Source organism: Silene latifolia, chromosome 3, assembly GCF_048544455.1.
Source record: "Silene latifolia isolate original U9 population chromosome 3, ASM4854445v1, whole genome shotgun sequence".
In the NCBI taxonomy this organism is placed as follows: Eukaryota; Viridiplantae; Streptophyta; class Magnoliopsida; order Caryophyllales; family Caryophyllaceae; genus Silene; species Silene latifolia.
The window spans coordinates 141,368,116-141,380,991 of NC_133528.1; the positions used below are offsets into that span (position 1 = coordinate 141,368,116).

Consider the following 12,876-nt stretch of genomic DNA (forward strand, 5'->3'; position numbering starts at 1 on the left):
AGCTCATATTTCTCCTAGAGTAGTTGGTCGGGTTGTGTGGTCGGATGTTTTGCCTCCGATTGCGAACAGTTCTGTTACTTTTTTTTTTTTTTTTGAAAAATCTTATGGTAGGATTATACTCTCATTGATAAATCGGTTTTAGCAACTTCAACGATGTGACGAGGAATAGACTCGCCATCGAGGAACTTACTTTCACCCACAATACAAGAATGAGCTAGCATATGAGCTGCTCGGTTAGAAGTTCTACGAATATAAGACCAGGCTACGAAAGTAAAACCTACACACAAATTTAAAATATTACTAATAACCATATGAAAATCACTGCGCCCAGAACGGCGACATTGAAGAACTTCAATAACAGTCTTGCAATCACTCTCCACACGGACGCTTGTATGCTTCATTCTCTGAGCTTGTCGGAGCGCATTTAGAACTACCTCTGCTTCCGCCACTCTTGCCTCATACTCTTCTCTACGACGTCCCTCCCATGCCCATAACAAATTCTCATTCTCATCTCGACATATCGCACCCAAACCCATTCCTTCACCTTCCTTGACACCCGCATCCACACTAATAAGAACCTCCCCTGGCACCACCCTTCCATCCCGCGCTCCAAGCTCCTTTCCCCGAAACTCTCCCGGCTCCACCACATCCCGCCGCTCCCCTCCATTCTCCACGCTTTTCGGTTCATCCATAAGCCCTTCACCCCGCAAAGACCACGTCCTCCACCCGTGCCACCCTATTCTCGAATACAACCTTATTGCGCATCTCCCAAATCGCCCATACACCCGTAATAAACACCTCAACTTCCTCCTCATCAAGCTCTTCCAAAACATCCCCCACCCATTCCTTCACTCTCTCATCCCAATGCAGTAAGCCTTCGGGCTTTCTTTTTCCAAAAAAAAAAAAAAAAAAAACTTAATATCAGTTTTAATTAAATCGATGCAACTTTAAAAAATTAGGTTATTCTACGCGGTAATTCGGTGTTTTTTTTAATTCTAGCTGGTAACAATTTATTTTTCAACCACCCACATGGTAACCCTGAACTTATCAAAAAAAGTTCTCTATAACCCTCAACTTTTATTCCGTTAAAAAACTTCGTTAGTTTGCATGTTTATTAGGGCTTGGGCTTGTTTTTTAGACTTCAAATGCTTAAATAGCCTAGTAACTATGGTCTTCTCAACTCAATTAAATAAATAAACCCCGAATTTTCCTAACAAATAATTATATTCTAGGTGTGATAAGACTTAAGAGTATAATCCATAATCTTTTTATTCTCATCATTATTATTATAAGGGTTTTTCTAAAATGTGCCCAATAGGCACATGATAAGCCTTATCTAAATTTAAATTAATGTCCTTAATTAATTTATTTTCACTAATAGAATATTTCCTCATCCAATTGTGAGTGGAGAAAATAAGGAAATGATGATTGTAATTGAGAAAATTTAGGAAATTTGAATAAATTAATGATGGAATAAAGCTTAATATATGCCTAAACATTTATTAACATGTGCCTATTGGGCCCATTTTAGAAAAACCCTTATTATAATCATCATTTTATTGCTTAACAAAAAATATTAAAGTAGTAAATATACCGAAACACATCTTACCTTTGTTTTTGTTATAGAAATAATAATAATAATAATATAATATCAATATTAACAATTATAATCCAATCTAATTTATAACAAAAACAAAAGTAAAATGTGTTTCGATATATTTACTACTTTAATATTCTTTGTTAAGCAATAAAAATGATGATAATAATAACAATGATAATAAAAATATTATGAATTATACTCTTACCACACCTATAATATAATTATTTGTTAGAAAAATTCGGGGTTTATTTATTTAATTGAGTTGAGAAGACCATAGTTACTTGGCCATTTAAGCATTTGAAGTGTAAAAGACAAGCCCAAGTCCCAATAAACATTAAAACTAATGGAGTTTTTTAACCGAATGAAAGTTGAGGGTCACGGAGAACCTTTTTTAATAAGTTCAGGGTTACTATATGGGTGGTTGAAAAACAAAGGGTTACCAGCTAGAATTCAAACAAATACAGGGTTACCACGTAGAATAACCCAAAAAAATAACATCGGTTTTCAAACAATCAATGTTAACAAATGATGTAAATGATAAAAATAAAATAATGAACATCATTTTTTTTAAAACCGAAGTAAATAATAAAAATAAAACGATTAATATCGTTTTTATTAAGAAATGATATCAGGGGCGAACCCAGGATTTTTAACTTGGTGTAGGAAAATTATAACATTGATAATATTAAAAAAAAAATGTCAATTACAACAAAAATTAAAACATTACTACATTATTCAACGAGTTCGCATATCTAAAAATTGTTTTACAATTTCATCATCGGTCACATTCATAAATACATCACGTTCTAGAAACGTAACCAAACAATCATTCAGGTATTCATCGCCCATGCTATTACGCAATCTGTTTTTGATGAATGACATAGCTATTCTCCTCCTTATTCTCCCTCTCTCTCTTTTGTGAATTATTTTTCAGATTTGATGAATAATAAGGACCATTGTTTGAGGTTTCATCTATTTATATTTGGTAGGCTAAGGTTATAAGGAACCAATTAGGAAATATAAAATATATTTACTATTATTATTAGTAAATAGTAATTATCCGATCCCGACAATTAATCAACCAATTTACGCAACATATATAGTCGACCCAAGCCCTATAGCACATGACCCAACTCCAATCCCGTCTTTCTTTGTTATTTTATTTATTTAATTACCGTCTCATAACAATTATTATTATTATTATTATTATTATTATTATTATTATTATTATTATTATTACTACTACTACTACTATTTTTATTATTATTATTATCGTATTACTATTATTATTATAACATAATAATCATTCACTATTACCATATAAATTATCGTATATCATTATTACCCAATTACCATTCCGACCCATTACTCTATTATTCTCTTATTTTATTATATCATTCCGTCTTATTCACAATTATTAATTATAACCGTCATAATCAATTATTTGAATTACGTAAGGTAGTTATATAAACTTCACCAAACTACGGGGTCTAACACGGTTGACCGTCTGGGAATGCAATTTGATGTTTGTTGTGCTTTGGGAGCCGGGTAGGCGGCAGACGGGTGCCCGGCTGGGGATGCACTTGTTGCTTGTTCAATTGGAGGTGCGGGTTTGCCGTCAAGGTGTTCTTGCTGCTCGGGCGAGATGGGCAGCGACGAAGACAGGTCTGAACTGGTGCGTCAGATGGATGGCGACGTCGGGTCGGTGCCGCTGCTGGTGTTGTTGTGGTGGTGCTGGGAGGGTGCTGCTCAGAGGAGGGAGCACGGTGGTGCTGAGCACCATCCTCAACCCCCAGCACCATCGCCTCTACAGCCCAGGTCCTCACCACTACCGAATCTATTATCCACCTTTATGATTGTCGTTCTCTACTTCCATGAGGTTCACTAAACAACTAGAAAGAAGGAGAGTGTTATAGTCACCGTCGTCCGTCACCGCAAGGCAAAGTTGTCAATTACATAGGTTAAAGTTTTCAGATTTTAACATTAAAATTCAACATAAATTAGTGTTGAATTTTAATTTCAGATTTAAAGCCATGAGTATTCAAACTAAACCTAAACTAATTGATTTAGTTTAAATACTCATGTTTTTATGTTGAGAACTAGGAATTTTATGTTGATAATTATGGATTTCAAATTAAGTCTCTACCATATAATTATCTCACAATTTTAACTTGCTCTTAAACATCTAAAAGTTTTAACTTCCAAAGTCCCAATTTTAGATTGAAAACTTCATATTATTATGAAGAAAAATCGAGTTTTATTTTATTTTATTTCCTCCTGTCACAAGTTCAAAATATTGCTCTATTTTTGTCATTCTAAATTTTCTAGATAAAGACTAGCAATTTCAGTTTGAAAACATAATGTTTTAAATAAGAAATTATAGCCTTGAGATGAATATTTGCGTGGAGAGTTGAGGCGGAGAAGATAGTCGATGTATAAGGTTGGATTTGAGGTTGTCATTCGAGGTGGTGACAATGGTTGCCTGACTGGGGTAGTAGGAAGGCAAACAAGAAGATAGGTTGAGAGTACTGAATGAGTAACCGTATAATCGTGTGATGAAGTTGGTTGACAGTTGACAGTAGTGGATGTGATTTTTTTCCCTATTTATTGGGCTTTTAATTGTTGGACTGGTCTTATGCTAAGAGACTGTCTCACCCAACAATTTGTGATTGGAAAAAGTATAACATGGTTAGCTATCTTTACTATAAAATCGTTGACGGTTCCAACATGATAATAGCTCAAAGTTAATACTTTAGTTTCACAACAGGTATTCCTTGAACGGGTCAAATACAAACCCTACTTTGCATAGATGCTATCCTTCTTAAGGTTAAAACGAATATGTCCATCTCAAATGAAAAATTGTGCTAATTTTATTTATATACAAAGTATTAATTTTATTTAACAACCCAAAATTTTATATAACATCTTTAAATAAATTAGCTATCTATACAAAAAAAAAAAATATTTGGTTATCAAAACTGATGGGGCATATTCTGCACCCGCTGACCGAGTCAACATATTGAGCAAGGTCAAAGATATCCACAGCAAGTCAACACCTTGGACAGCCTAACCGACGCAGCCTGTCGGCCTGTCACTTGGGTCTCGGCTGGTCAATCAGCCAGCCGGGAGACATATCCGCGTACTCATATCCAAGACCCCTCGACCGGCCTGCCATGGGTCCATCGGCCGAGGGTAGAACGGTATTTCCACCTGCTAGCCACTTGGCCACTACGTGACAAAAGGTGAAAGTCTATAAATACTCCACTTCTCTCAACAAGAAAAGGATCCGAAAATAAGCTAATAACCCACAATTAATCTGGTATCAACTCCCTTATCTCTCTACAATATACTTTGCCAAGTAACACACAACTTAATCCCTTTAAGTTTACTGACTTGAGCGTCGGAGTGAGTTCGCTCGGTACCAAGCCGAGCCATCAGTTTGTTCATTGTTTCAGGAGAGGCCGAAAGGAAGAGTCAAGCAAAGTCATCATTCTACAAGCTTACGTGGTAACAAATCTGCTCTGGAATTACACCCGGAACAAAAACAAATATTATCTATTGATCCATGTATTTCATTATATATGGTCTTATTGAAACACGCTAATTTACCAATCAATTATATAAGCTTTAACGGTGTGATGTTATGCAAAAAAAATATTTCGTCACATGTTTTAAATTCTCTATGTAGGCTTACATTGTGCAATTTTTATGGGATTATTAGAATAATCACATCAGATTAATGTATATAGGTCCAAAATGTGTCTTTGTAAATTCATTGAGGTGGTATAATAAGCTAAGTAAATTTTAAGACAAATAAAGCTATTGTTATAACATTTGTAGTATCTCATAAATATCTTTTACACAAAAACACTTGTAGAAAAAGCATAATAATATGGCACACCTTTTACTAAATTGTAGATTCGTCATGTATAAACTCGCTAATTGCAAAGAAAATAATAAATGAAAGCAAAAAAATTAAATTTAACTTTCTAAGCTCCTAAAAAATGTCATCATTTTTTTTTTAACTTGCTTGCAGAAATGCAGGAGTTGAGAGATCCCGGGTGTAATACCCGCCCTTTTAGGGACCCTTTGACCACCGTTGACCGACCTTGGGAGCAGAAGTAGTCTTAGGAAAGTGTGCCAAAACCTGTTTGAGCTGCGTGTTAAGAGTGGTACTCGATAGAGTAGAGGCTACTCGATCGAGTAGCTAGGGTACTCGATCGAGTAGGGGGCCACTCGATCGAGTAGGTTGGGTACTCGATCGAGTACCGGGTTTTCAGCGAGGGTTTTATATCGCGTTTTGTTAAATCCGCAAATCACTTCCGCCACTTTCCTCCTATCCTTCAGTTGCCCCTTTCCCTTCCCTTCACCTCAAAACCTCCATGGAAGCCTTTTTGAAGATCTTTGAACCTTGGGAGGGCGTCACTGGTGTCGGGTAGCGATCTCTTGCTGAGTTTTCCCTTATAGGTATGTCACAATCATCATCTGTGTCTTTGTCTCTTTAGTTAGGGTTTGCTTGTTAGTAATAGATAATTGTATGGTGGTTATAGGCTTTGCTTGGTCGCTGGATGTGTTATCTGTCGGCATGGATTGGTTGCGGTTGCTTAAAGGTAGGTTCGCCTACTCAGTTTCTGTAGATGGTCTAGTGTGTCGGTCGTTGTGGTAGTATTGTGGTTGTTCGATATAGTAATTGTGTTGTGTTGTGATTGTGGCTGTGATTACTGTTGATGGTTCTCGAGATGCGTTCTCGGCTGAGTGGGGTCACTTGCGGGAGTGGCTTCACGCCCTAGTTTTGCCTTTCGTGGAACCCGCCACGGAAGGGGATGTGCACATTAATGGACAGGGTTATCGCTCGGTATGATGAGCGGGGCTTAGGTGGGAACGGTGCGGTCCCCATTGGCGTGGTGGTCCAGTGGACGATCGATGTGAGTTTGGTTGGATTATTGTGATTGCGGTTGGGTCCGATATCATTGTTTGTATTGTTGATTGTAGTTGCCATTGTCTTATCTTGTCTCGATCGACCTTGTGTGGTTGTTTGTTTGTTATGTGTCCGCCGTGATCCCTTATGGTGAGCAATCGGTCTTAGCGGTGTTGATGTTGTGGATAGCTGGAGTCCGGGCAGGGATGAGTCTTCACGAGATTTGTTTATAGTAGCGAGTAGCTTCTGAGTTGTACCTTTTACATCGTTTGTTGTTTAAACCGCTTGTAATATAACTTAATAGTTCTTTTATTGACGTTTGATAATTACTTTCCTCGGTCAACCGAGATGGTAACGCCCTTATATGCTAAGGAAGGCCTAGTTAAGGCTCCTCTGGATATGGGGGTGTTACAAAGTGGTATCAGAGCGGCGATTTTGGAACCTGTAACAAATGAACACAATGAACGTAGGGAGTCTAATAAAATGAACCTGGTGTATGTGTAATGGGAGCCCCGACTGATGCTAGATTTTGGGTGAGTAGGCGCCCTCATTTCAAAATCTTGGCCCCTTGACACTTAAGCCAGTCACATGGGATGGGAATGTGGAGTCCGTATGTCTATGTGTGCTATGTATGTTAATTGTGCCGGAGCTACCTCCGGTTAAGTTTTTGTTAGAATTAATAGAGGTGTGATAGTAATGTTTGGGCCGAGTATGGTAATTATTGATGAGATTATTGAAGCTCGTTGGATGATTAGTGAGCTTATATGATGGTTATGAGATATGTGACGAAATTTTATGTAGCTGCTATGATGATAATTATAGTATAGTGAGTTATAATTCGAGACATAGCATATGGTAATGCGTTATTGCCTTATAGGATGGTCGAAATCTTTCCGCTGCGTAATATTTGATTCGTGCAAGGTGAATTGCTTATGATAGAATGTAAGACATGATCGAATAAGTTGTTTAAAAGTATGCATTTATGCGAGAAGTGATAGATTCATTTATTATGAAAATTATGCAATTACATGTCAAATGAAAGAATGAACTAATGTTAATTTAAATGTTTCAATTTAGTAGTAATATATAAAGTAAGCTTAAATGTAATACGATGACGTGATTATGTTTACGGAAGATTCGGTAGTGTGTAAACCGAGTAGGGTAATGGGTGTAGTGTAAGTGGAATAAACTTCATTTGTTTGACAATATGGTAGGCTTGGTTAATAATAGTAATGCGTGAATGAACTTGATAATGAGTGCCGAATTCCGAATTTAGTTGGAATCGACACGCGGTGTTGTTTTTGCAGGAATCTTCAAGTTACTTCGTACTTATGATCGAGTACTTAACTATACTTGACCGAGTGCAAGTGCTTACTTGACCGAGTAGACCTCACTCGATCTAATTAGGAAGCTATGATGTCGGGATGTGGGAAAATTCCTGCAGTTACTCGATGATTTAGCTCCTACTCGATCGAGTAGGGTGGTACTCGATCGAGTACCCCAGGCACTCGATCGAGTAGGTTACTGTACAGCGAATCCTACGGGTTTTCTTAAAACCCCTAATCTTTCTATTTCTTCTTCTTATTCCTCTATATTTCGACACACCTACACCTAAATCACTCTCAATTCCTTATTTCCTCTCAAATCCTCTCTTTCTCTTGGGTTAGTAGTGATTCTTGGGGTTGATTTCTTAGTTTAATTTCGTTTCTCTACTTTGTTCATCAATCAAGGTATGCTATTCTTTCTAATGTACATGGTTTATTGCTTTGAATGTGCTAGGAAAGTAAAACAATTTGAAATTTTCGATTATAATTGTAACACCCTGTTATTTTCTGAAATTATTTATGAGAGATTATTCTTCTTATTGTAATTAATTACTATGGGGAACGTAGGTTGGAGATCTTGAAATTACATATCGTTATAGGAAATAAAACTTATGCGAACTTCTCGAGATATATCAGTTATGGATTATTCGGGAGTGAATAACTATTTAAGACCCGACTTGGTTTTAAGTCATACCTTGACCCAACCTAGTATACAAAAGAAAGAAAAATAGATCCTCTTACTAAAAACCTAAACCAAACCCCTTTCATCTAATTACTTTTCCCCAAATACAATTCTTTGTCATCTGAGCGCAGCATCTGGCGACACTTTTGCTTCCTTCACCCCTTTCAATTCAGATATTGGTCTGACGGCACACCTAGGTTAGCGGATAACCACGATTCCTACACGATTCTTGATCATTCCTCTTATTTCCTCTTTGGTCAATTGTAAGTATTTCGTCTATTGTCGTTTGCTCAGTTTGGTAGACCGTTTTGCTAGAATACTCTATGATTTGTTAAATTAAGGTCGAGATTATTATGGGCCTTGTGTTGTTAATGTTAGGGGTGCGCTTATATCGAATTTGGGGTAAGTTTTATAAGAAATAAGATGATATTATGATAAATTTTATATAAGATATGGGGAATATTTGTGAAAATTAGAGTTGAATTGTTCGGGTTCTTTATCAGAATGTATCATTGGGTTTGGGCAGCGTGCACCGATTATAGGTGGCGTATTGTTGAAAATATTCGGGAGCGGTGCGTGCCGTTGTTGCTGAGTCGTTGGGGTGTTTGTTTAAGCTGTTGTTAATTTGAGCCAGTCTGGTGGGGTGTAGTATATTTTGCCTGATATGGAGATTCATTGTGGTAAGGTCTATTAATTTGGAAAAAATGGAGTTTGAGGTTGGGAACGTGTTTCCTGTACATGAATGAATAAGCACTTGAACATGATGATTTGGTTTTCCTAGACTTTTGTTTTCCATTCGTTAAACATTGGGAATATGGGTGACCTTATCCTCTAGCAACAACATTGGCTTATTAAGTTGTTTATGGCTGGGTGATATACTCCTTTTAGTTGTCCAAATTCACCCAGACTTTGAATAATGGAAATTGTGTACTTGAACATTGAGCATTCTGTCATGAGACCAGTTTAAGTGATCGGATGAGATGTCGAGCGAGCTTACATACTAGTGAGTCTCTATGTGGCAAGTTTGGATTATTTTTCATATTACATAGAGTGGTAACCGGATAACTTGTATACTTGTAGCTTGTGGTTTCGAAGAAAAGAAATTCTTGGATTAAGGTAGCTTGGACTGACCGTCTCGAGAGGTAAGGACTTTTACCCTTTTTAAAATTAAGAGCATGTTCGGTTTAACATTTAAAGAGTTTTTATATACTTTTGGCAACGATGGATTTATATTCGCTTTTCTGAATTTTTAAATATTGTTCTATGTGACCATGGGTCACCAGTTGGAAATTATTTGGCGCAAGCCATCTTGGTGATTATGTAGCAGACTCTGGGAGTTCTGTTGGTCTAGCAGGTTTTAAGGTGCGTCTGAGACGTCCCTGGGATTACGTCCCGAAAACTGAACTCTTGGCCCGAGTTCCATTTGGGTGGGGTTTGACCGGCCCCCACTCGCTAGGGGGGTTAGACTTTCTCCTTTGGCAGCCTCATCCTACTGACTGCCCAAATGTGAGAGATGCGCATTCTTATAAGTCTGACCAAGCACAGGTGATACCTCTTAGACCGTGTCAAGGGTAGGACCTTGGCACACAGGTGGTGAAAGTTATGGACTTTTAACGATTTAATAATTGGTATTGGATTTACAATAATGTTGGTTTTGGAATATAATTCTTTCTAACTGTTTTTGGAGCTTGTAAAGTTTATAATATTGTTCTATTGTGAATTTATCATTTCTTCTCATTTTCTCAAAACTCAGCTTTTGCTGACGTCCTTATGTTTTGGGTTGTTCCCCCACTGGAACCTGTACCTATTTATGTTTTGGGTACAGTTGATAGGTACAATTGAGATGCTTGAGATGCTGCATGGGTGCATACTGGATCCGGGGATTAGTACGAGCGTGGAAGGATTTGAATAAAGACTCCGTTTTAATCTATTTATAATTTTATAATATTGTTGGATTTGAATTATATTTATTGTTTTAGATTTTGTAAGACTTAAGTCTTCCGCTGCAACGTTTTAATTATTTGATAAAGTTTTGAGACATGTACTTTATTTTTAAAGGTTGACTCTGTATTTACCTTGCACTTAGGCATTTTCAGCTAAGTGTGGAGTGACAGCCGTGAATTTAACATCTCTAGATTATCGTTTTGGTCGTGAGAATTTAGGGCTGTTACAGTTGGTATCAGAGCAAAAGGTTTTCCAAAACTAAGTTTTACAAAATTTGAAACAATTTTTTTAAAAAAAAAATTAATAATACGAATTTTCTAAGAAAAAAAAAATTGAGTGTGGGGTAGGATGTGTCATTGCATATGCATGTTTGATTTATTGTTACATTTTTACTTGACCTATCTTTTGCTATTGGTATGCTATTACTCTTAGTAAGTTGAATATATAATTATGTTAACCATCATCATGAGGAGTGGGTATAAGCCTGGTTGCCTTGTATATTGTCGCCATTATCTTGGAAGTATTTGAATGAGCAAGTTATGAGAACGATTTTCGTATTTATATTCATTGCATTGAACTATGCATTAGGTAACAATGAAATTTATTAAGAGTAGCGAAGTGTATTTACCCTAGAATTTGTACCAAGTGACATTGAGCTCTTAGTGACGTTTTGACATAAAAGTTGGTCATATCGACCCCCGCGATAGTTGATCCCAGATTGCCTTTATAAGCCTTGTAAATAATGCCCGGTAGATTGCACTTGTCATTTGATAAGTTTACAATGGTAAAATACGTGTTGATTACCTAATAGCTGTGTTAAACATTCTTGAGAAGTATTGTCATTATTATGTGGAAATAAAGTTGTATCTGATATGAGTAAGTGAGTTTATGATTAACTAGTTTTTGAAATCACCCTTATTAGCTTCAAGTATTTGAACCTTGCAGGGTGGAAGTTGACTAGGGCTGGGAGCTCACCTTAGCCTCACCCTTTGAGCATCTTTTAATGAATCAATTTTCCTTGTAAAAAAAAAAAATGTCGGTCGCTTCGAATGTTTATGGTTAGTGAGGCGCTTTCATTTTGGTTTCCATGTTCTTACAAAATCTAACCTCCCTAAGGCTTTGGTTTGAGACTTTTCATAACTGTTCTGGATTTTGCATTTTTGATCTAGTTTTGCGCTTGGATAGTGCTTTGATATGGTGATTGGAGACGTCCAATGACTAGTTCGGTACTTTCCGTTAAATTTCTTTGGCTTTAAAATTTTATATCTAGCTTTGTTTAGTCTCCGACTTGGATTGTTTGTGTTCTTAACTGCAGTAAGAGCCCTTACAATCTTTTGAGTAAGACAAAATTTTTTTTTTTTTAAAGATTAATCAAACATAATTAAGACTGTTTTGAAATGAAACTTTAGTTTGTTTACCTTATTGTATTTAAAAAGAGACTCAAGTGGAGTAAGGTGAAGTTGAAAGCCTTGGTGTTCCATATAAGAAAGAGTAGGAAGTTAGAATGAGGGTAAAAAAAAAAAAAAAAAAAAAAAAAAAAAAAAAAAAAAAGCTTCAAACATTTAGAAAAGAAGGTTGAGGCCTCGAGGGCTTGAGATGGTAAGTTAAGAAGGCGCTTTGATAACTTCAGTGATATAATGTTTCTTTATATGGCACAAGGGCTTATTGAAGTTTCAACTAGATTCAAGTATGTGGTAACAGAGAGAAGAAAAAGGAAGGGAAAAATTACTTGAGGTTCATCTTGTAGGCATTGGAACTTGATGATATAATGTAATGTAATATTAAAGTGAAACAAGTATGTCTGACTGTAAGTAACGAGATTTTATGAAGATGTCGATAGTGGAATAAGGAAAAAAAAAAATAGATAGATTCTTTTTAAGGATGTGATATATGAGTGGATAGTGAGATGAATGTTGGTCTGTAGAAGTTATATTTTATTTAGTAATTATGTAAAGTATATTGTAGAGTTTGAACTTGATGAGGCGATTTGATGACCAGGGTGATTTCGTGACGATTGTAATTTGGAAAAAGGCTTTGGAACAAATTATATTGACTGAGATAAGGAAAAAAAAAAAGTGTTTCAAGAGCTCTTATGGGAAATTAGAGGAGTTTAAGTTCTAGTAGAAAATTCATGTGATGAAGGCAACGCCAATAGAAAGTTTAAATAAACATAATGATATGGTACTGTCAAGTTTTAGGAAATGAGTTTTTACAGAATTTAGTAATATTGGTGATTACATTATATTGGGTGGTATATATTATAGAGGTAACTCATTGCAAGGTTGCGATATTAATCTTGAGTTCAGATGGTTTTGTTACATAGTATGTAGAGAAAATGTCGAATAAGTACATGGATTGATAATGATTTATAAAAGAAACAACTTAAGATGAGTTATAGAGGGGGATT

At 36.2% G+C, this 12,876-nt stretch overlaps 1 long non-coding RNA gene across 1 annotated transcript; it reads left to right on the forward strand.

Annotated features, from left to right (window-relative positions):
* The first annotated feature begins 8,541 nt into the window (after window positions 1–8,541).
* LOC141646346 (uncharacterized) lies at window positions 8,542–10,659 on the forward strand. The gene is made up of 3 exons (XR_012545520.1): window positions 8,542–8,788; window positions 9,606–9,667; window positions 10,351–10,659. It is a non-coding gene; the product is annotated as an uncharacterized LOC141646346 (long non-coding RNA).
* The last annotated feature ends 2,217 nt before the right edge of the window (window positions 10,660–12,876 follow it).